The 23,363-nt window shown below is 42.6% G+C and overlaps 1 protein-coding gene across 3 annotated transcripts in view; it reads right to left on the minus strand.

Annotated features, from left to right (window-relative positions):
* The window catches only part of LOC101343525 (zinc finger protein 75D-like), a 45,972-nt gene extending 38,655 nt beyond the window's left edge, over positions 1-7,317 (minus strand). Inside the window, exon 1 of one of the 3 annotated variants that reach the window (XM_023735492.1) lies at positions 7,004-7,317. The gene's annotated coding sequence lies outside the window, so the exon portion shown is untranslated. Of the gene's footprint in view, positions 1-6,723; positions 6,746-6,979 lie in introns of those variants that run through there. The other 2 variants (XM_004380976.2, XM_023735493.1) reach the window with 2 other exon arrangements.
* Positions 7,318-23,363: the final 16,046 nt, after the last annotated feature.

A 23,363-nucleotide genomic window follows, 5' to 3' on the forward strand; every position in this document is an offset into this window, starting at 1 on the left:
TTAAAAGAAAATGATGAATATGTGATTGGACAGTAGAGGAAGGGTAATGTTTTTTATGCAGTGGCAAAGAACTTGTCTGAATTACGTTCGAATGTTTGGTGGAACATAGAACTTGTAAGTGATAAACTTGGATATCTGGCTGATGAGATTTCTAAGCAAGATCTTAAAGGGGCCACGTGGTTTCTCCTTGCTGCTTATAGTAAAATGTGAGAGGAAAGAGATGGACTTAAAAATGAAACGTGCAAAATGAAAACAAAACTTAATAAAGATCTGGAAAATTCTGTTGTACAAACTAAGGCCACATGTCCTAGAATTTTCACCAAGGACGTAGCTATACAATCTTTTGGCAGTAAGATTAAGCCTGTGACTGATGGATCTAACCAGTTACCACAGCAGAAAACCCATCAGCTTAGAGTTAAGGGGACAGAAAGAACAAAGGGAGAGAATAGTGTCTGCCTCCTGGAATTCTACAGCAGGGCTTCCAACTGGTTCTCCCTGGTTCAGTCATGTCCGACGAAGTAAAACTTGAACAGACCCAAATTTTTAAAATATGGGTGAAACAGAATGATAAGCAGAACGGGAAAAATTACAGGTCAAAGCCCTGCTAGAAACTTAACCTCCTTCTTGGAAAACAACCAAACCTCTTGACCAGCAGAGTCGGAAACAGCAGTGTCCCACTCAAGGATAGCGGCTGACCACACCACTTTGAATGTGTCACTCTCCACAGTCCTGGCAATAATTCAATCTCCCATCTTAGGTTCCTGAAACGGCTCACTACGTCTCTTCTGAGACATCCATTAAAGGGCTTCAACCCGTAATTTTTTCTGTTCTACTTATCGTTCTACTTCACCCAGATTTTTAAAATTCAGGTCTATTCCAATTTCGTTTCACAGGTCATGACTGAACCAGTTTGAACCAGTTCAAAGCCCTGTTCTACAGGTAGGAAGCAGGCCAAAGGAGCTACATCTGTTGTCCTCCAAGAAAAGAAAAGAACCGTCCCTGAAGCAGCTCAGAGATCAGCAGAACTGTTGGAAGGAGCCCAGGAAGCAAGGCCTTCTTGGCTTCAAAGGGTGGTGCAATGGTCTCCTGGATCTCAAAGTGTGGCCACAGCTACCTAGGTTTCAAAGAGTCGGATCTTTGCCAACTTGGTTCTGGAGTGTGAGGCTGCCGTTATGGTGTGCCAGGGGGATGCGGCTGAGGCTCAAAGCTGAGGGGGTGGGGCTGCCAAGCCCAACAGGCAGAAGAACGGGGTCAGCCAGGGCCGAGGGAGTGGGGTCGCCACTTAAATAGACTAAGAGAATGTGGCTGCCTAAAGCTGAGGGAGCAGAGTTGCCATCCCAGAGGGCCTGGGAGGTGGAGCTGAAGCCCAGGGCCAACAGACCTCTACACGGAATCCAGAGGGCATGGCTAAAATCCAGTCTGGAGGGCAGGGCCATTGCCCAGCTGGTCTCAGAGAACAGAGGATTATTTTCAAACCTTGAGAACTAATGCAATTTGTTCTGCTGGGTTTCAGACTTGTTTAGTGCCTGTTATCCCTTCTTTTCCCTCCAATTTCTCCCATTTATAATGAAAATGCCTACCCTGCACCTGTTCCACCACTGTACTTTGGAAATACATAACTTGTATTCTAGATTTCACAGGTTCACAGATGAAAAGGAATTTTGCCCCAGGATAGAATACACCTAAAGTCTCACCCATATTTGATTCAGATGATTCAGAAGATGAGATTTTGGACTTGGAGTTGATTTAAGACTTTTGGGACGATATGATGGGTAAATGTGTTTTGCATGTGGCAAGGACATCAATTTTGGGGGGGCCAAAGAATGAAATGTTATTGATTGAATTGTGTTCCCCCAAAATATGTGCTGTAAATCCTAAACTCTATGCCTGTGGTTATAATCCCATTTAGGAATGGATTGTCTTTGTTATGTTAATGGACAGTATTTGTGTAGGGTGTATCTTGAGTCAATCACTTTTGAGATATAAGAGATTAAACAAGTGAGCAGAAGCAGAGATGGGGTAAGATAGATGTCAATACACATAGAGATCTCCAAGGAACTAGGAAACAGAAGCTGAACAGACAAGGACCTTCTTCCAGAGTTGACGAAGAGAGAAAGCCTTCCCTAGAGCTGACGCTCTGAATTCGGACTTTTAGCCTCCTCAACTGTGAGTGAATTAATTTCTGTTTATTAAAGCCATCTACTTGTGGTATTTCTGTTAGAGCGGCACTACATAACTAAGACAGATCTAACAATAAATACACGAACCGACATACGTACATCTGTGTTTGTTACAGCACAATTTACAATAGCAAAAAGACGGAAACAACCTAAGTGCCCATCAATGGATGAATGGATAAACAAAATGTGGCACACACATCCAAAAAGAATAATGATGAGTACTTGAAACATCTAATAATGTGGATAAATCTGGAGGACATTATGCTGAGTGAAGTAAAAACAAACAAACAAAAAAAAAACAACCCACTGCCGTTCAGTTGATTCCAACTCATAACAACCCTACAGGACAGAGTAGAACTGCCCCATATGGTTTCTAAGAAGTGGCTGGTGGATCCGAACTGCTGACTTTTGGTTAGCAGCCAAACTCTTAACCACTGCACCACCAGGGCTATAAATAAGTCAATCACAAAAGGACATTTTATGATCTCACTATTATAAAAAGACAAGAATGGGTATATATACAGAAACCAAAATTCATTGGAGGTTACCAGGGATCGGTGAGGGGAGAGGGGGAACCACTCACTAGATAGTTGACACTTTGTTATTTTTGTTGATGGGAAACACAACACCGTTACAACTACTGGTCTCTACTCATCTGGAAGAAAAGAGATACAAAGAAATGCAAGACTCAAAGAAACTAGTCTACAGGACTGTCTACATGAACCATGACCTCATCTACCCTGAGACCAGAAGAATTAGATGGTGCCCGCTTACCACTACCAATCATTCTGATCAGGGCCACAATAGATGGATCCTGATGGAATGGGAGAAAAATATGGAAAAGAACTTCAAATTCTTAAAAAATTAGGAGGAGGATATGGAATGTGTGGGTAATTGCTTCCATGAACAACCGTCTCTTTTGCCATGAGACCAGAAGAGATGGATGGTGCCTAGCTACCATTTCTGAACATTTTGATCAAAGAGTCCATAGAAGAATCCTGATCAAAAGGGGGAAATTCAGAACAGAATATCAAATTATCATGGACTCCAGATTTCCTGGAGCCATGAAGGTTGGATGAACCCCTAACACTACTGCCCTGAGATAATCTTCAAACCTTCAACCAAAAATATCCCCTGAAGTCTTCTTAAAACCAAACAATAGAATTGCCATACACACATCTAAACTCCCTGAGGGACTGAATTGCTGGGCGGAGGGCTGTGGGGACCATGGTCTTGGGGAACATTTGGCTCAACTGGCGTAACACAGTTTATAAAGACAATGTTCTACATTCTACCTTGGTGAGTAGCATCTGGGGTCTTAAAAGCCTGTAAGCAGCCATCTAAGACACGCCACTGGTCTCACCCCTTCGGGAGCAAGGGAGAATGAAGAGAACAAGATACAAGGAAAAGATTAGCCTGAAGGACTAATGGACCACAGCTCCCACAGCCTCCACCAGACTGAGTCCAGTATAGCTAGATGGTGCCCAGCTACCACCACTGACTGCTCTGACTGGGATCACAATAGAGGGTCCTGGACAGAGCTGGAAAAGGATGTAGAACAAAATTCTAACTTACACAAAAAAGACCAGATTTACTGGCCTGACAGACTGGAGAAACCCCGAGAGTATGGCCCCCGGACACCCTTTCAGCTCAGTGGTGAAGTCACTCCCGAAGTTCACCGTTCAGCCAGGGATTGGACAGCCTCATAAAACAAAACAGGACTAATGAGGCACAGCAGTCCAGAGACAAGGACTAGAAGGCAGGAGGGGACAGGAAAGCTGGTGATAGGGAACCTAAGTTTGAGAAGGGACAGTATTGACATGTCATGGAGTTGTTAACCATTGTCATAGAACAATATGTGTACTAACTGTTTAATGAGAAACTATTCTGCAAACCTTCATCTAAGATACAAAAAAAAAAAGAATTATCTATGTGAGATCAAATTGACAACAGCAACTCAAAAGGTTTGATGGGAAGCTTAGGGGGCAGTGAACTGAAGGTAATGGTGATGGAATAATTTGGAAAAGGATAGTGAGAATAGCAGCACAACTGGAAGAATGTAATCGATGTCACTAAATTGCACATGCAGAAACTTTTGAAATGGTGTAACTTTGGCTATGTATATTTTCACCAAAAAAAGGTCCTCCAAGGTCGAGAAGGGAGAGTGTTGGCATGTCGTGGAGTTGTTAACCAATGTCATGAAACAATATGAGTACCGACTGTTTAACAGGAAACTATTTGTTCTTTAAACCTTCAGCTAAAGTACAATAAAAGAAAATTTTTTAAAAAACAAAAAACAAACAATAGTTTAGCTTAACTAGTAAAAAATGTCTGCCTTGAGCATTTTGCTCTTTTAAGAACTATCTGTATGGGATTAAAGTGACAATAGCAACTGTAAAGATTAAAGAGGAACCTTAGGGGGCAGTGAATGTATGTTAATGGGGGAGGAAAAATTCAGAAAAGGAGGGTGGGAATGGTTACACAACTCGAAGAACGTAATCAATGTTACTGAATTGTACATGTAGAAACTGCTGAATTGGTGCATGTTTTGCTGTATATATTCTCAACAACAACAAAATAAATAAAATTATTTGAAAAATTTTCTTAAAAAATCCAGAATTACTGGACCGGTTGAGACTCAAGGACTGAGACTATTGCCCTGAGATACTCTTTAAACCTTGAACTGAAACTATCCCCTGAGGTCATCTTTGAAGCTAAATAACAGATCAGCCCACAAAATAAAAAAATATCACCAGTGAGCACTGCGCTTCCTTAAAAATCTTCTATGAGAACAAATGGTCAACAATTACTTAAAGAAAAAGATGAGAAGGTAAGGGGGCAAGGACACTAGATTACTGGAAACAAAACAATCAGAATGAAAACAATGAGAATGTTCATGCATTCTGAAGAACGTAACCAATGTCACTGAACAACTTGTGTAGAAACTGTTAAATGGAAACCTAATCTGCTGTGTAAACTTTCACCCAAAACACGAAATATTATTTTTAAAAAAGAAGAAAGTCACATGGCCCCGATTTACTTGCTACTTATTATCAGAGGAAAATGAACAAAAAAGGCCCTGTCCGCCTCCCCTTTAAAATCAACTGCCAAGTATTAGAACACTCATGATGATAGATTACTTCAGGACCTATAGCTCTTTCTTTCTCTTTATTACTCAATTTGAAACAAAGCACAGCTCAGAGAAGACAAATGTTCATCTTGACCCTCCTTTTTTTATAGTTCAGGAAAAGTCTGTGGGTGAGTAAACTGGCACTCACTGGCTAAAAAGAAGTTTGAGATCATCCAAAGACTTAATTGTGTGTTTCCTGTACCATCTGCACTAAGTCAAAGAAAGATTAGGATGAAATAGGGCATATTTGAGTTTCTGCATATTTTAAGAGGCCATCCCAGTCTTCTGTCTTTATTGGGGGCAGGGGGCTTCTATGCTCCTTCATCCTTTTGTGTAGATGGAAGCCTTCATGGTGGTGGGGCAGTTTACATTCTCTTTTCCCTTGTATTAATACTGGCAGGAGAGCTGAGACAGTGACATTAGAATAGAAGGCAAGTAATAAGGGAAAAAGAAGCCTTATTTCTATCAGCAAGTGCCCGGACTAAGCAACCACATCCTTATCATTTTTCTCTGGCACTTGTTTACAAGACTTATAAAGGCACCATGCAGATGAAAGCATCTGTACTTTGAATTTTTTGTTTACTTTAATTGGAAAATACTACAGCTGGCCTTTATTTACAAGATACACACACACTTCAGTGCCTAAGGTAGGAGATAAAGAGTTCATGATAATTAAGGTTCTACTTAGAAAGGGAGGGTCCTCCTAAGGGTAATCCTTCTGCTGCCTTTATTTTTTCTAAGCAAGGATGAGAGGGTAACCTCGTGGGTCACATTTTCCCTGAAGTGATCCAACAGAATGGTACCACAATTCCTTCAAGTATGACAGGGATATTAAAAAAAAAAAAAAAAAAAGGTTGGCTCTTGATGCCCACCCCGGCTCAAGAGGTATGGGGCCACTTCCACTTTCTATGTTTTTGCTGTCAGCAGAAGCTGACGTCTCTGAGGCTGAAATGACCCTTTCTCCAGATATCATAAGCCAGCGGGACTAGGAAAGTTACTCTGCAGGCAGTGGTACACATTACTGCCCTAGACCCCAACTACCACCACCCCGCCCCCACCTCCCTACTGCGGATTCGATACACCTTATTGAGCGACCACAGGAGCACTATGAGCATTCTGCACGCCGGCAGCCTACGAGTGTGTTTCAACAGCAGCCCTGGGTTATCCATGCCCATAGGATAGAAAGAGGAGGTTAGAAGTGCCTGTAGGAGCTGAGGACAGCTCCCGCTGGCACTCAGGCGCACCCGCCTCCAGGCAATGAGGATGCCACCGTCTACTGCAAATGGCTGTGCCCCACCTCCATGCCCACTCTCCCGCCATGCAGCTGCCCCAAAGGCTGCAAATGGCAGCACCGACCGGCGTCTCTAAGCGGTCTCCTGACCGAATCCAAAGGAAAATCAGCTTCTCGGTTACCTCCGGACAGCTTTGACATCCGTGGAGGCCACTTCCCTCTTTCTCTGGCACAACTGCAATCTCCTCACCCCTCCCCCGCTGCTCTGGGGAACACAGCTCTCAGCCCCTGCGCCACTCAGGGAGGCTCTGTCTGTAAAGAGCGCGATGGCTTACGTCTGGTGAGTGAAGCTTGAGGATTCCAGGGTGCAAAGCCCTTCGAAAATCTCCGCCTGCCCTCCACCTCCACCTCCACCCCTCTCTCCCTCTGAAACCCTACCCAGACGCGCAGCTCCGGCGTTACCGGTGAGTGGATGGGCGCCCAACCGGAAAAGGCAGGCTGTGTTGCTGGTGGCGTCTTGACAACCACCTCCAGCTGACTCCCCACTTCCTTTCCTTGTGCAGTCTCAGCCCAGCCACTCAGCAACTGTCCCGCCGGTCCTGTACCGCCAGGAAGACCCGGTCTCTAGCAACGGATGAGCCCTGAAAGCGAACACGACTTAATAGCGCCTAGTCCTCACTCCGCCGGAAGCCTAGAGGAGTCCCGGAAATGCCTTGTCACGTGGGAGTGAGGTAGCCTACTTGCTCTGGGTGCCACGGTCTTGTGTTTCCGCTTTGCCGAATGTGGAGTCCAGAATGTTCCCGGGTAGCTTGGTGGATTTTGGCTCACAGGGGCGGGTCGGTCTCCCCACTGCCTGTGCGCGGTGTGTTCTTGGCCTTGCTGAGGCCCAGCCCGGGAAGGTGGGGGGAGGGGGAGTTCGAGTGTCATCCATGGGCTTGTGGGGATCCCCTTGCGTAACAGGCAGTTTTGTCTCCATCAGGAACCTCGCTACATCAGGAACAACGGTCCCTGAAAGTTTTGAACCGTTTTCTGGGCCGCTGGTGCTTCTTTCACAGCTGTTAGCGTGTTTTATTCTTCTCAGGTTTTAACATTGTGAGATAGGTTCCATTTATATATCTTTTTTTTAATACGCTTTATTTTTTTTATCGCAGTTTTAGGTTTAGAGGAAAATTGTGCAGAAAATTGAGGGAGTCCCACATACCTCCTCTTCCCCATGCACACGGTTTCTCCTATTATTAACTTTTTGCATGACTTTGGTACATTTGTTAAAATTGATAAACCAATATTGATACACTATTATCAACTGAAGTCCATAGTTGACATAGTTCACTCTTCGTTGTACAGTTCCCGTGAATTTTGAAAAATGCGTAGTATCATGTAACCACCATTACAATATCATGCAGAATAGTTTTACTGCCTTTAAAATGCCCTGTGCTTTACCTATTCAACACGCCCCACCCCCCAATCCCCTGGCAACCACTGAACTTTTTACTGTCTCTATACTTTTGTTTTTTCCAGAATATCATGTAGTTGGAATCATACAGTGTGTACCTTTTGCAGACTGGCTTCTGTCACTTAGCAATATGCATTTAAGGTTCCTCTGTCTTTTTGCAGCTTGATAGCTCATTTCTTTTTATCCCTGAATAATATTCTATTGTATGGATGTACCACAGTTTATCATCTTTGTTGCTTCCAATTTTTGACAATTATGAATAAAGCTGCTATAAACATTCCTGTGCAAGTTTTTGTGTGGACATAAGTTTTCATTCATTTGGGTAAATACCTAGGAGTTTGATTGCTAGATCGTATGTAAGCCTATGCATAGCTTTGTAAGAAACTGCCAGACTGTGTTCCAAAGTGGCTGTTCCATTTTGCATCCCCGCCAGTAATGAATGAGTCTGTTGCTCCATGTGCTTGCCAACATTTAATGTTGTCAGTGTTTTGAATTTTAGCCATCCTAATAGGTGTGTAGTGGTATCCCATTCTTGTTTTAATTTGCAATTCCCTAAGCTCTCTGGTGGCGTTGTGGTTAAGAGCTCAGCTGCTAACCAAAAGGTCGGCAGTTCGAATCCACCAGCCACTCCTTGGAAACCCTATGGGGCAGTTCTACTCTGTCCTGTAGGGTCACTATGAGTCGGAATCGACTCAATGGCAGTGGGTTTTTGTTGTTGTTATTAAGGAGCCCTGGTGGTGCAGTGGTTAAGTGCTCTGCTGCTAACCAAAAAGTCGGCAGTTTGAACCCACCAGCCACTCTGCAGGAGGAAGATATGGCAGTCTACTTCCCTAAAGATTACAGCCTTCGAAACCCTATTGGGTAGTTGTACTCAGTTTTAATGACATGATGTTGAGCATCTTTTCATATGCTTATTTTCTGTATATCTTCTTTGGTGAGGTATCTGTTCAGATCTTTTGCCCATTTTGTGATTGAGTTGTTTGTTATTATTTAGTTTTAAGAATTCTTTGTATATCTTGCATACAAGTTCTTTATCAGATATGTGTTTTGCAGATATTTTCTCCCAGTCTGTAATAACTGTTTAAATCTGACTTTTTCTATCTTGGTGGGAGCTTTCATGGCACTTCCCTGACATATGGCCTCCATGTAGATCTCTTGAGAGAACTCCCTTTAGGAGACTCCTAGCCAATTCATTCTCTCTCTCTCTCTCTCTCTCTTCCACTCCAATTTTAAATTTCTTATTTATAATTCTGACTTCTGCCTACACTCTCCTCCAAACCTCAAGGGAAACAAATGGAGACCTCCAGGTGACCTCCATGAAGCTGCATTCCCCTAGTAAATTTGAGGTATAGGGCATTTTCCTCTTTTAAACGCAGCAGACCTTCCAGTTTTTCTAAAGAGGGCCCCTCTCAACTCCAAATCCCCCAAACTCTGCAATGTTAGTAAACACCCTCTTGAGGGTGAGTAGCCAGAGTTCACATGATTGTGGCCTTTGGGTAGCACAAAGATGGAGCAAAAGTAAAGAGACTATGTAAGCAAGAAAACATATCAAACCAAAAGAAATGAGATCACAGTTTCAATTTTAATGGTCTCATTAAGGGAAGGATTTGTTGATCCAAAATGTTTTCCAGGATTTTTCATACTCCTCAGGTGGTTGAGTCACATGGTATTTTGGCAATGGCCAACTCCATCCTGGCGTTGCCAGTGTCAGCATCCACAGCCACTTAGCCAGGTTCACATCACTCCTGTGTCTCCCCAGTTGTCTACCAAGTAAAAAGCTCACCATGTTTTTGGGAGCCAGGTTGGGTTTTAAGTATTCATCTGCCTTCCTCCCGATGCTTGGTATGGACATGCTGGGACTCACTTCAGAGTGTCCTTTGTCCATGATTGCTTGATTTCACAGATGACTTCAGGAAAACAATACAACAGACAAAGCCTGAAAAAGATGATGAAACCCAGAATTACCTGTAGGGGAAACACCAAGTATGCCCAGAAGTCCCTTCTGCACTTTCACTTCCCTACCTCTCTCTCTCTCTCACACACACACACACACACACACAGTCATAAGAGTTTGCTTTGAGGCATTGTCTAATTTGAAATGCCAGCTTTATCATTTCTTTGATTCCCACATGTACATGAGTCTATTTCTAGAATCTCTATTCTGTTCCATTAATTTACATTTCAATTTCTAATCCTATAGAGTAGGTTTTGATATCTAATATGACAACCCCCCCCCCTTAGATCTCTTGGATAATCCCTCATATTTTCTCAGGATAATTTTATAATCTAGTCATCCAATTCCACACAAACACACGCACACACAATCTTGTGATTTATAATTGGGATTGCACTGAATTCATATATTAATTTGGGGAAGAACTGATATCATTTCAAAAATTAGTCTTCCTTTCCAGGAAGATTAAACACCCCATTTATGATGTGAATTGTGCATTATAAAGGCAGTAATTTCAGAGCATGGCCAAGGCTGGATCCAGAGATCAAGGAAGAGTAGAGAATCCTACCTGGAACTAAATTCCTGATTAGATATTGAGGCCAAAATCACTGAACCCCAACCCCAGTGGACCTGCTGATACGCAATGGGTGCTGTTAACTCCACACACAGGAGAAGTTTTAGCAGAGAGAGATTTTCATGGGGCAGGGAAGAGCTCTGAGGTCAAGACAGCTAAATAGCCTATCCAGGGAATAGATATACAGATGGTCCTCATCCATGGGTAATATCTGCCACCTCTTCTAATGCCTCCCACTCACCGTATTCAGTCCTGAATCAGAAGTAACCCAGGTGGTAGTGGCCGGTGTTCGGAGCTTCACATCCAGTGTGGTCTGAAGGTTCTGAAGGCCATTGTGAGTCACCATGACTCCTCTTGGTGCTTAACCAATCATGCGCTGGGACTTAGGGAACAAGAGTGGGGGAAGGAGAGAGAGCGTTTTTCCACTCCTTTCTTGTTCTCTCTTTCAAGAGTCAGCAAAATTGGCTGAATTTCTTTCTTCTTCCTTGCCCAGACCAATTGCTACCCCTGCAGGAACTGTGACTGCTCAGAGTAACCCCAGTGGTCTGGGAGGCAAAACATCCAGATACATAAACATAATAGAACATCTGTCTGCCATCACAAATGAGTCAAACTGATAAACCTCAACCCACAGGGTAATAGTGGGGTGAGGGACTGCCATTTCCCCATAGTAAAATGAGGCTGCATACAGAAGTGATTAGGCACACAGGTTCATGAGACAGGCTGTCTATTTTCCAATCCCGGCTCTGTGTGACATTGGGCATATCCCTTAACTCTCCAGTGAGCCAAGAATTGAGGACATGATACACACTCATCTCCAGCCTTGGCACTGTGTTAGATTCAGAAAGCAGTGCACAAGGCTTGGGGTGGTGTGGCCCACTCACAGGGGTGAGTGCAGTCTTCAAACCACTGAGATGAAGTTTCCTGTGAGCTCTGCAGGATGGACACTGGAAATAGAAACAGGTTTCACTTAAGAAATTAACATTATATTTCTTGCACAGGGGTTTGTTGAGTAAGATTCATATATGCTTCACCAACAATTTTCAAAAGAACTAAATTCTATTTGAAGCTAAAGTTATATAAAGAGATTTTGACCATGGTATTTTCAATCACCTCATATGCCTGTGAAAGCTGGATGATAAATAAGGAAGACCGAATAAGAATTGATAAAAGGAAAGGGAAGCAAGCAGAGAATGGGGGACCTCATACCATCAAGAAAGCAGTGCTGGGAGCAGAGCGCATCCTTTGGACATGGGGTCCCTGCGCGGAGAAGCTCCTAGTCCGGGGGAACACTGAAGAGAAGAAGGCTGACAGAGAGAAAAAGCCTTCCCCTGGAGCTGATGCCCTGAATTTGGACTTTTAGCCTACTTTAACTGTGAGGAAATAAATTTCTCTTTGTTAAAGCCATCCACTCGTGGTATTTCTGTTAGAGCAGCACTAGATGACTAAGACACCCAGGGAGAGGGAAAACTCAGAGGTGAGAAGGCAATTTTATGAAAGAACAATATAAATTCAGGTTAAAATTAGGTTGGTTATGAAGAACTGAAGAAAAAATTGAAGCCTCGAGTTGCAATATTGAAGGATTCTATGGGCAAAAAATTGAATGACACAGGAAACATCAAAACAAGATGGAAGGAAAACACAGTCACTCTACCAAAAAGAATTGGTCAACATTCAGTCATTTCAGGAGGTAGCATATGATCAAGAACTAATGGTACTGAAGGAAGAAGTTCAAGCTGCACTGAAGGCATTGGTGAAAAACAAGGCTCCAGGAATTGATGGACTACCAATTGAGATGTTTCAACAAACAGATACAGTGCTGGAGTTGCTGACTCGTCTATGCCAAGAAATTTGGAAGACAGCTACCCACCTGGCCAACCGACTGGAAGAGATCCATCTGTGCGCCCATTCCAAAGAAAGGTGATACAACAGGATGTGGAAATTATCAAACAATATCATTAATATCACATGCAAGTAAAATTTTGCTGAAGATCATTCAAAAGCAGTTGTAGCAGTACATCTACAGGAACTGCCAGAAATTCAAGCCAGATTCAGAAGAGCACGTGAAACAAGGGATATCACTGCTGATGTCAGATGGGTCTTGGATGAAAGCAGACAGTACCAGAAAGATGTTTACCTGTGTTTTATTAACTATGAAAAGGCATTTGACTGTGTGGAACATAACAAATAATGTATAACATAGTGAAGAATGGGAATTCAATGTGCTCATGAGGAACCTGTATATAGACCAAGATGCAGTTGTTCGAACAGAACAAGAGGATACTGCGTGGTTTAAAATCAGGAGAGGTGTGTATCAGCGTTGTATCCTTTCACCATACTTATTCAATCTGTGGAAACCCTGATGGCGTAGTGGTTAAGAGCTACGTCTGCTAACCAAAAAAAGTTTGGCAGTTTGAATCCACCAGGCGCTCCTTGGAAACTCTATGGGGCAGTTCTACTCTGTCCTATAGTGTTGCTATGAGTTGGAATCGACGCGACGGCAAAGTTTTGTTTTTTTTTTTAATTCAATCTGTATGCTGAACAAATAATCAGAGAAGCTGGACTATATGAAGAAGAATGTGGCATCAGGATTGGAAGAAGACTCATTAACAACCTATGATATGCAGACGACACATCCTTTCTTGCTGAAAGCAAAGAGGACTTGAAACATTTACTGATGAAGATCAAAGACTACAGCCTTCAATATGGATTACACTGCAACATAAAGAAAACAAAAATCCTCACAACTGGACCAATAAGCAACATCATGATAAACGGAGAAAATATGAAGTTGTCAAGGATTTCATTTTACTTGGATACACAATGCCCATGGAATCAGCAGTCAATAAATCAAATGATGTATTGCACTGGGCAAATATGCTGCGAAAGACCTGTTGAAAATGTTAAAAGCAAAGATGTCACCTTGAGGACTAAGGTGTGCTTGACCCAAGCCATGGTATTTTCAGTCACCTCATATGCATGCAAAAGCTGGACAATGAATAAGGAAGACCGAAGAAGAATTGATGCCTTTGAATTATAGTGTTGGTGAAGAATATTGAATATACCATGGACTTCCAGAAGAATGAACAAATCTGTCTTAGAAGAAGTACAGCCAGAATGCTCCTTAGAAGCAAGGATGGTGAGACTTGTTTCATGTACTTTGGACATGTTGTCAGGAGGGATCAGTCCCTGGAGAAGGACATCATGTTTGGTAAAGTAGAGGGTCAGCGGAAAAGAGGAAGACCCTTAAGGAGCATAACTACAATTGTGAGGATGGCACAGGACAGGGCAGTGTTTCATTCTGTTGTACATAGGGTCGCTATGAGTCAGAACCAACTCGACAGCACCTAACAACAAGTCTAATTTTTAGTGGCCTTGTTCTGAGGTTAAGGAGCTGGAATTTTATACTAAGAAATTTTGTTAAACAAGAAGTAATTCATATAAGAGTAACTTTGGTATACAAGATTTTTCAATAAAGATAATCAGGGGAAATTAAATGTAAGGTATCAATTTGCATATTTGCAAGATGAAAAAATTTCTCAAGTACATTTTGTTTGAGCAAAAGCCAACTTCTCAACTGCTTTTGGACATTTGTGCTCATATTTTCAAGGGAGCTGTTAGCAAGACAGTCTTTTAATATACCTGTATACCTCTGGACTGCATGTTGTATTAAAATGGTTTTGTTAGGAAGAAGTCGGTTTATTTGGGATCATACATGTTCCTTTTATTAGTCATTTAAACACTCAGTGGGCATTTAAAAATAGAATTTTAAGTAAACATCTTCTAAGCTCATGATGGTATTTGGAGACATTATTTGTAAAATTTAAAATTGTTAAATTATTGTCCTGTTATTCTGAAATTGCCATCTATTTTGGGGCAGTAACTCCTTTTTCTGCTGGTAGCCCCCTTTTTTTTTTCAGTTTTCAGGATCATGATATTATTTATTCGCATTACAATCTGCCTGCACCATGAAACCCAGAGAAATAAATTCTAAATGCGTAAAAGCCCGTGTGAGATATTGCCTCTAACTTCCAAATGGAAGGTCATTGCTTAATATTTTTGTGGTCTCCACTACCCTTTTTTCATGCCCCATCCAGTACCAATATGCAAGTCTTAAACTTGCTCTCTGTGCATCTCCAGAAGTAGATCTGCTCCAAATCGTTGCACTCCAGCTGGTTGCCAAAATGACACACTTTATAATGTTTCAAGAGCGTCTTTGAGACTTGTATATTGGACCTAATTTCCTTTGATTAACAGTGTGCTGTTTTTTTAGGAGGAAACTTTTCAAGTTGTCCAAACCAAAAAACCAGTTGCCGTCAAGTCGACTCTGACTCATGGCAACGACATGTGTCAGAGTAGAACTGTATTCTTCTGAGGCACCTCTGAGTGGATTCGAACCACCAAACCAGCCAAGCACTTAACCATTTTCGCCACCCAGGGATTCCTGTCAAGTTATCTGTTATGGATTGAATTGTGTCCCCCAAAAAATGTGTGTCAACTTGGCTAGTCCGTGATTCCCAGTATTGTGTGATTATCCACCATTTTGTCATCTGATGTGATTTTCCTGTGTGTTGTAAATCCTACCTCTATGATATTAATCAGGTGGGATTACTGGCAGTTATGTTAATGAGGCAGGACTCAATCTACAAGATTATGTTTTGTCTGAAATCAATCTCTGTTGAGGTATAAAAAAGAGATAAGCTAGCACAGAGACGGGAGGACCACATACCACCAAGAAACAAGAGCCAGGAGAAGAGTGCGTCCTTTGGACCTGGGCTCCCTGCGCTGAGAAGTTCCTCGACCAAGGAAGATTGATGACAAGGACCTTCCCCCAGAGCTGGACAGAGAGAGAACACCTTCCCCTGGAGCTGGCACCCTGAATTTGGACCTCTAGCCTCCTAGACTGTGAGAAAATAAATTTCTCTGTTAAAGCCATCTGCTTGTGGTATTTCTGTTATAGCAGCACTAGACGACTAAGACATTATCAGACCAAAACCAGTTGCCGTTGAGTCGATTCAGACTGACAGTGACCATATAGGACAGAGTAGAACTGCCCCATAGGGTTTCCAAAGTTGTAATCTTTACAGAAGCAGACTGCCGTATCTTTCTCCCGCGGAGCTCCTGGTGGATTTGAACCACTGACCTTTCAGTTAGCAGCCAAGCACTTAACCAGGGCTCCTTTCAAGTTATCCAGAGGATGGGAAATCATCAAGAGAGGGTAGAAATGCTCACTGAGGATTGCCTTCATTAGCATGATTGCCTTGTCGTCACTGTATATTTGCCATTTGTATTAACTCCCCTCACCTCAATTATATATTGGAAGCAGATCGCCAGGCCTGTCTTCCTGGGCGTCTCTGGGTTTGAACTGCCAACCTTTCAGCCAGTAGTCAAGCACTTAAACATTTGCACCATCCAGATATAACTTCCCCATACTCTGTTGCAAATGAAGTCACTTCCTTTGGGAAGAGCTCTGGAGCTCTCTGTTTTACAGCCTGCCTCTCCCCCTGAGTAAAATCTCTGAGCCAAGGCTTTGGAGGTGAAAGCAAGGACAGTGGTGCACTTTTCTCCACGTGATACCCCTGCTTTAGATGCTGGGTTCTTGATTGACTAAGGACAGTAGTCTCAGGTCTTCTTGGATCGCCTCTCCTGGTATGGAACCTGATGAGCTGGGGCAAGAGCAGTCATTGTGCAAGGGCAGTACCCAAGCTAGAGCCTTGAGTGGGAGATGGACAGAAGAGTGCCTCCATCTCTTGGCCACACTCACCCAGACATTAGCCTCTGCAACAGGTAACTGAAGGCAGCATGAGAAATGCTAATGTCTTGCCAAACCTGGGAAGATGCCATATCCCTCCCACTGAGAGCTGGGGACAGAGGACTTCCTCTTTTTGGCTATACCTGTCTGGAGTGTAGTTTCCATCACACTGAGCTGGGAGGGGGACAGGAGGAAGTGGATTGTGGTTCAAATGCCACAGACACTCGCTGTTCTTACCAAGTTTTAGTAGATTTTGAGTAAATGTTTCTTGGTTAAGTGTTTCTTGACTAAATGTCTCAACTAAATGTTGACTGTATACCCTTTGCACCACTTCCAGAGAATTTAAATGGTTGTTGTTGTTCTATGATTTCCACCAGTTTCACTGGGAGTGAGTCTGCACAGTTCCTAACTTTGCCATGCTGAAAGTGGAACCTCTTTCACATAAATTTACTGGAGGCAGTTTTCCGTGGCCATCACTGGTGGTTCTGATGCTGTCTTTGGGCAAGTAACTTCACATTCTGAGACATACACATAGTACCTCGCTCCCCAGATTACCATGAGCATGAAGGAGATGATAGGGGCTAATTGCCTAGCACAGGGCCCCATCAGAGGCAGTAAACTGGCTTTGTGGCCATTGCAATGGGTTAGGTTAATGAGTTTGGGATTTTCACTGTCTCATCTTCAGGTTCACTCTTGGCTTCACTCCCCCTTGGCCCTATAGGGTAAAGTTAGCAGATCTTCTGGACTCAGCATGTAGCATGAGGAAAGTAGTTGACAGCAGAGCTCAGAGGAACTGTGTCCTCCCCAGTCCCTCTAACCCACACTGAATATCTCTGTCCTTGGCAGCCCTCCCACCAGCTAATTCCCACTGGTCAGTGTGCTCTCCCTTGGGCTTATTAAAAGTTTCAACTCAAAGGTATGATTGGGGCCAACATCCACCTTTCTTCTGTATATGAAATGTGCATTACAGAATGATGGACAATGCTCAGATAGAGCATGGGCAAAGCACACATGCAGACACAAATGGGACTCCCTGAAATATCTCCATGCTAGCCTTCCACACTGACTGATGTCCTCCTACTGAGTTCAGTCCTTTAGTCAAACCCATACTCCACTAAAATGGGATCTTCGTGCTATCTTATAATCAATCACATGCCAATGTCCTTAGTTTATTTGAGACTTCTGATCAGATACCTGGGGAGGAGGCCTGAGGGAGAGTCAATTGTGAAGACAGAAAGATAAGTTCAAACATAGGGGCCCTTTCTAAGGGGGTACAGCCTGAGTATAGAGCCAAAGGAAGGAAGGCAAGGCACTCAAGGAGATTACCCAGTTCCCTGGTCACTGGTGAAGCATAGCTACCCCAGCACTCATTGCCTTAAGCCCCAAAGCGGCCTAGAGGCTCAAGATTTTTTTCCCCTGCTGCCACAACCATCTTATTGTTATAAGCAGCAGATTTTGCTGGTTCAGGGCATGTTGTCTGGCATAAGCCAGACACTGGCATCATGCTGGACTCAGCAAATTATCTGTGAGACCTGCAATAAATTACTGAGATGTCATTGGCCAACATAGACTTTGATTATTAAGCAAGTGCTCCAGTGTAGAGCCCGGGGCCTGGCATATAAAAAGCCTTCAATAAAAGAAGCAATTATTACTCAGTGCTTTGAATTTACTCACAGTCCTCAAGACTGTCCCCAGCTGCAGAATGCCCTGCTCTTGTGGAAAACAAAAACAAAACCTTCTCATTGTATGAAAACAGATGAAAGAAGTACCCCCACCAGTCTCAAAGTGTTTCCTATTCTCGCCCTGCAGGTGTTCCCTCTCTCTTAAAGGGGTATAACACAGCTTGCCCCAACTGCAATCTCTTTCCCCAGGTCCTGGCCCCTGCATCCAGACCAGGCACCTCTCACTGCCACTTAAAATTTCTCTAGGGAAGTTAGGGTGGGAGGGTGAGCTGGCCCTGAATACTCTCTGGTCTGTGGAGGGTGACAGTTCAGAGAACCTTCAGCTTTCTGAGACTATGGTCTTCTTAACTCCCACACTCCCACCTATAGAGCTAGTCCAAGGACAGACACCATGCACTGGGCCCGCTTCCCTCATCAGCTGAGGGGCCAGTAGAGCTGGGCATCACAAGCTTCATCTGAACTGGGGCAAAGGTTCATTACTGGACTTCCATAACAAGCTTCAGAAGGGCCACCAGTGTCTGAGCCAGTACCGGAATGGAGTAAGTTTAATGGTAATATCCCGAATGTCAATGGCCCTTGCTGTCATTTACTTACCTAACCCCTCAGTCCCTACAAACACTCCACCATCCAGAAGAGCATGTCAGAGAATCCCTGGGCAGATGGGAACATACTGTATAGGACACCATGCTGGTTGGGGGTGTAGGCTCAGAGCCTAATGGAAGATTCATTCTGTAACAAAAACCTGTTGCCGTCGAGTCAATTCCAACTCATGGTGACCGTATAGGACAGAGCAGAACTGCCCCATAGGGTTTCCAAGGAGCGCCTGGTAGATCTGGACTGCTGACCTTTTGGTTATCAGCCATAGCTCTTAACCACTGTACTACCAGGGCTCCTCTGTAACAAAAAGAGGTAGATAAAAGGGATATAAAAAGTCTTAGCCTCTGTAGGAGAAGAGACTAAGAAGTTCCACTAGAAATGCTCAGTATCATTATTTTTCACATTAAATTCCTTGTTTAAGCCACTGGAGTGGCATTTCCTGTTAATTCTAGTGAACCCTTTCCTAACTGATACTCTCTTTAAGTCTCTGCTTCACATTTATGTTTGCCTTTAGCCTGAAATAGATGGGATTTTTATAGACAATGATGGACTCGTAAAGAAAATAGAGATTAAATTCTAGAACAGTGAATAGCATCACCCTGGATAAAGCAAGAAACACATGGGAAAAGCAGTCCTTTGGATGGAGAGTTTGGTGGTGGTACTACATAGCAACAATTGTGAGGATGGCGCAGGACCAGGCAGTGTTTCATTTTGTCATACACAGGGTCACTATGAGTCGGAACCAACTTGATGGCACCTAACAACAACAACAGTCACTAGGATGTGGAATATACTGAGTCCAAGGTATGTTGCCCGAGATGGAAGGTGAAAAAATTGTTTTAGGACAGTTGAGTTTGAGTTCAAGAGAGAATGCAGTAGGCAATTATCTACACATTTAGGGAACGTAGGCTGCAAATCTGGATGGATATGAAGTTGGATAATCATTATATATGTATGACCAATTGAACACAGTGAGTCTCAATGTTTCCAGGGCTTCAAAACTCTTAAAAAGCAGGAAAGAGAGTTAATGTGTTTGTGACTCTATCAAAAAGTGAAATGTAGAATCTGATTTTTATTCCCCCTTCTTTTCTAAAGGTGAACAAAAATGTTCTAAAATTAAGATTATGGTGATGGGTGCACAACCCTGTGAATATACTAAAAAACACTGAACTGTACACTTTAAATGGGTGAACTGCATGTTATGTGAATTATATCTCAATATAGTTATTTAAAGAAAACAGGTAGCAGTTCAGATTTGACTCGAGCTGTACTTTGCAAACTCCTATTCAAGATCATTGTCTTATTTCCTTTTCTTCATTGCATTTATCCCTGTATGAGCTGAGGGGAATCTGTATCTCAGCACATCTACAACCAGTCCACAACATACCAGTTAGGAAGCTCGACTGCAGAGCACTGGAGCCTCAGAAACTCGTAATGGCAGGCCCTTGTATTTTCACGTGATTTATTTCCCACCTTCAGAAAAATATGCTTCTAACTCAGTCTGCTCCCCCAGTCCTAGTGCCATGATGTCACCCATTTAGGGAAACCAGTGTGATGCACAAATAAGGGTGAGATGCTCAAGGGCCCTGCATTCTAAATTGTGGGCAAACTGTTGATGAATCCCTCAGGCAAAATGTTGAAAGTATAGCAGTACTGAATCAGCATTATGAAAGCAAACTGATTCTGGGGTTCACTATTTAAAAGGATAGAGGAAAAATACTAACACAACAGCTGCACACCAGCTGCTAAAGTAATACACTCCAGGGAAGACATATGTGAAATAGCAGCTGTGACTGAAATTGCCATCTGATTGTTATTGTTAGGTGCCATAGAGTCGGTTCCGACCCACAGTGACCCCATGTACAACAGAACAAAACACTGCTCGGTCTTGCACCATCCTCACAACTGTTGCTATGTTTGAGCCCACTGTTGCAGCCACGTGTCAATCAATCTCGTAGAGGGTCTTCCTCTTTTTCGCTGACCCTCTACTTTACCAAGCATGATGTCCTTCTTCAGGGATTGGTCCCTCCTGATAACATGTCCAAAGTATGTGAGACATAGTCTTGCCATCCTTGCTTCTAAGGAGCATTCTGGTTGTACTTCTTCCAAGACAGATTTGTTTGTTCTTTTGGCAGTCTGTGGTATATTCAATATTCTTCACCAACACCACAATTCAAAGGCGTCAGTTCTTCTTTGGTCTTCCTTATTCGTTGTCCAGCTTTCGCATGCATATGATGCTATTGAAAATACCATGGCTGGGATCATGATAAACATTCTCAACAAAATAGGAATAGAAGGGAAATTCATCAACATAATTAAGGACATTTATACAAAGCCAACAGCCAACATCACCCTAAATGGAGAGACTTCGAAAGCATTGCCCTTGAGAACAGGAACCAGACAAGGATACCCTTTATCACCACTCCTATTCGACCTTGTGTTGGAGGTCTAGCCAGAGCAATTAGGCTAGTAAAAGAAATAAAGGGCATCCAAATTGGTAAGGAAGAAGTAAAAGTATCTCTATTTGCAGATGATATTATCTTATACACAGAAAACCCCAAAGAATCCACAAGAAAACTAATGGAACTAATAGAAGATTTCAGCAAAGTTTCAGGATACAAGATGAACATACAAAAATCAGTTGGATTCCTTTACACTAACAAAGACAACTTTGAAGAGGAAATCACCAAATCAATACCATTTACAAAAGCCCCAAAGAAGATAAAATACTTAGCAATAAACCTAACCAGAGACGTAAAAGACCTATACAATGAAAACTACAAGACACTACTGCCAAGAAACCAAAAGAGACCTGCATAAGTGGAAAAACATACTTCCTCACAGATAGGAAGACTCAACATTGTGAAAATGTCAATTCTACCCAAAGCGATCTACAGATACAATGCAATTCCAATCCAAATTCCAACAGCATTTTTTAATGAGATGGAGAAACAAATCAGCAACTTCATATGGAAAGGGAAGAGAGCCCAGATAAGTAAAGCATTACTGAAGAAGAACAAAGTGGGAGGCCTCACACTACCTGATTTTACAACCTGTTATACCGCCACTGTAGTCAAAACAGCCTGGTACTGGTACAACAATGGATACATAGACCAATGGAACAGAACTGAGGATCCAGACATAAATTCATCCACCTATGAGCAGCTGACATTTGACCAAGGCCTAAAGTCCATTAATTGGGGAAAAGATAGTCTCTTTAACAAATGGTGCTGGCATAACTAGATATCCATCTGCAAAAAACTGAAACAAGACCCATACTCACACCATGCACAAAAACTAACTCAAAATGGATCAAAGACCTAAATATAAAATCTAAAATGATAAAGATCATGGAAGAAAAAATAAGGACAATGCTAGGAGCCCTAATACATGGCACAAACAGAACATGAACCATAAGTAACAATGCACAAGCACCAAAAGAGAGACGATAAATGGGAGCTCCTAAAAATCAAACATTTATGCTCATCAAAAGACCTCACCAAAAGAGTAAAAAGACAACCTACAGACTGGGAAAAAATTTTTGGTACGACAAATCCAATCAGCGTCTAATCTCTAAAATCTACAAGATACTGCAAAACCTTAACAACAAAAAGACAAATAACCCAATTAAATACTGGGCAAAGGATATGAAGAGACACTTCGCCAAAGAAGACGTTCAGGAGGCTAACAGACACATGAGGAAATGCTCATGATCATTAGGCATTAGAGAAATGCAGAACAAAACTACAGTGAGATCCATCGCACCCCAACAAGGCTAGCATTAATCCAAAAAACACAAAATAATAAATGTTGATAGGTTGTGGAGAGACTGAACACTTATACACTGTTGGTGGGAATGTAAAATGGTACAACTACTTTGGAAATCAATTTGGTGCTTCCTTAAAAAGCTAGAAATAGAAGTACTCTACGATCCAGCAATCTGACTCCTTGGAATAAATAAGAGCTGTCACATGAATACATATATGCACACTCATGTTCATTTCAGCACTGTTTGCGATAACAAAAAGATGGAAACAATCTAGGTGCCCATCAACAGACGAATGAATAAACAAATTATGGTATAGTCACACAATGGAATACAATGCAACGATAAAGAACAATGATGAAGCCGTGAAACATCTTATAACATGGAGAAATCTGGAAGGCATTATGCCGAGCAAATTTAGTCGCAAAAGGACAAATACCGTATGAGACCACTATTACAAGAACTCAAGAAAGGGTTTAAACACAGAAGAAAACATTCTTTGATGGTTACAAGGGTGGGGAGGGAGGGTGAGGGTTATTCACTAACTAGGTAGTACACAAGAATTATCTTAGGTGAAGGGAAGGACAACACACACTACAGGGGAAGTCAGCACAACGGTACTAAACCAAAACTAAACAGTTTCCTGAATACAACCAAACACTTTGAGGGACAGTAGTAGGGGCGAGGGTCTAGGGATCATGGTTTCAGGGGACATCTAGGTCAACTGGCGTAACAAAATTTATTAAGAAAATGTTCTGCATCCCACTTGGATGAGTGGCGTCTGGGGTCTTAAAAGCTAGCGAGCGGCCATCTAACATGCATCAATTGGTCCCAACCCACCTGGAGCAAAGGAGAATGAAGAACACCAAAGACACAAGGAAAGTATTAGCCAAAGAGACAGAAAGGGCCACATAAACCAGAGACTTCATCAGCCTTAGACCAGAAGAACTAGATGGTGCCCAGCTATCACCAATGACCGCCCTGACAGGAAGCACAACAGAGAGTCCCTGATGGAGTGGCGGAAGGGTGGGATGCAGATCTCAA

The sequence above is a fragment of the Trichechus manatus genome, unplaced genomic scaffold (genome assembly GCF_000243295.1).
Source record: "Trichechus manatus latirostris isolate Lorelei unplaced genomic scaffold, TriManLat1.0 scaffold00079, whole genome shotgun sequence".
Classification (NCBI taxonomy): Eukaryota; Metazoa; Chordata; class Mammalia; order Sirenia; family Trichechidae; genus Trichechus; species Trichechus manatus.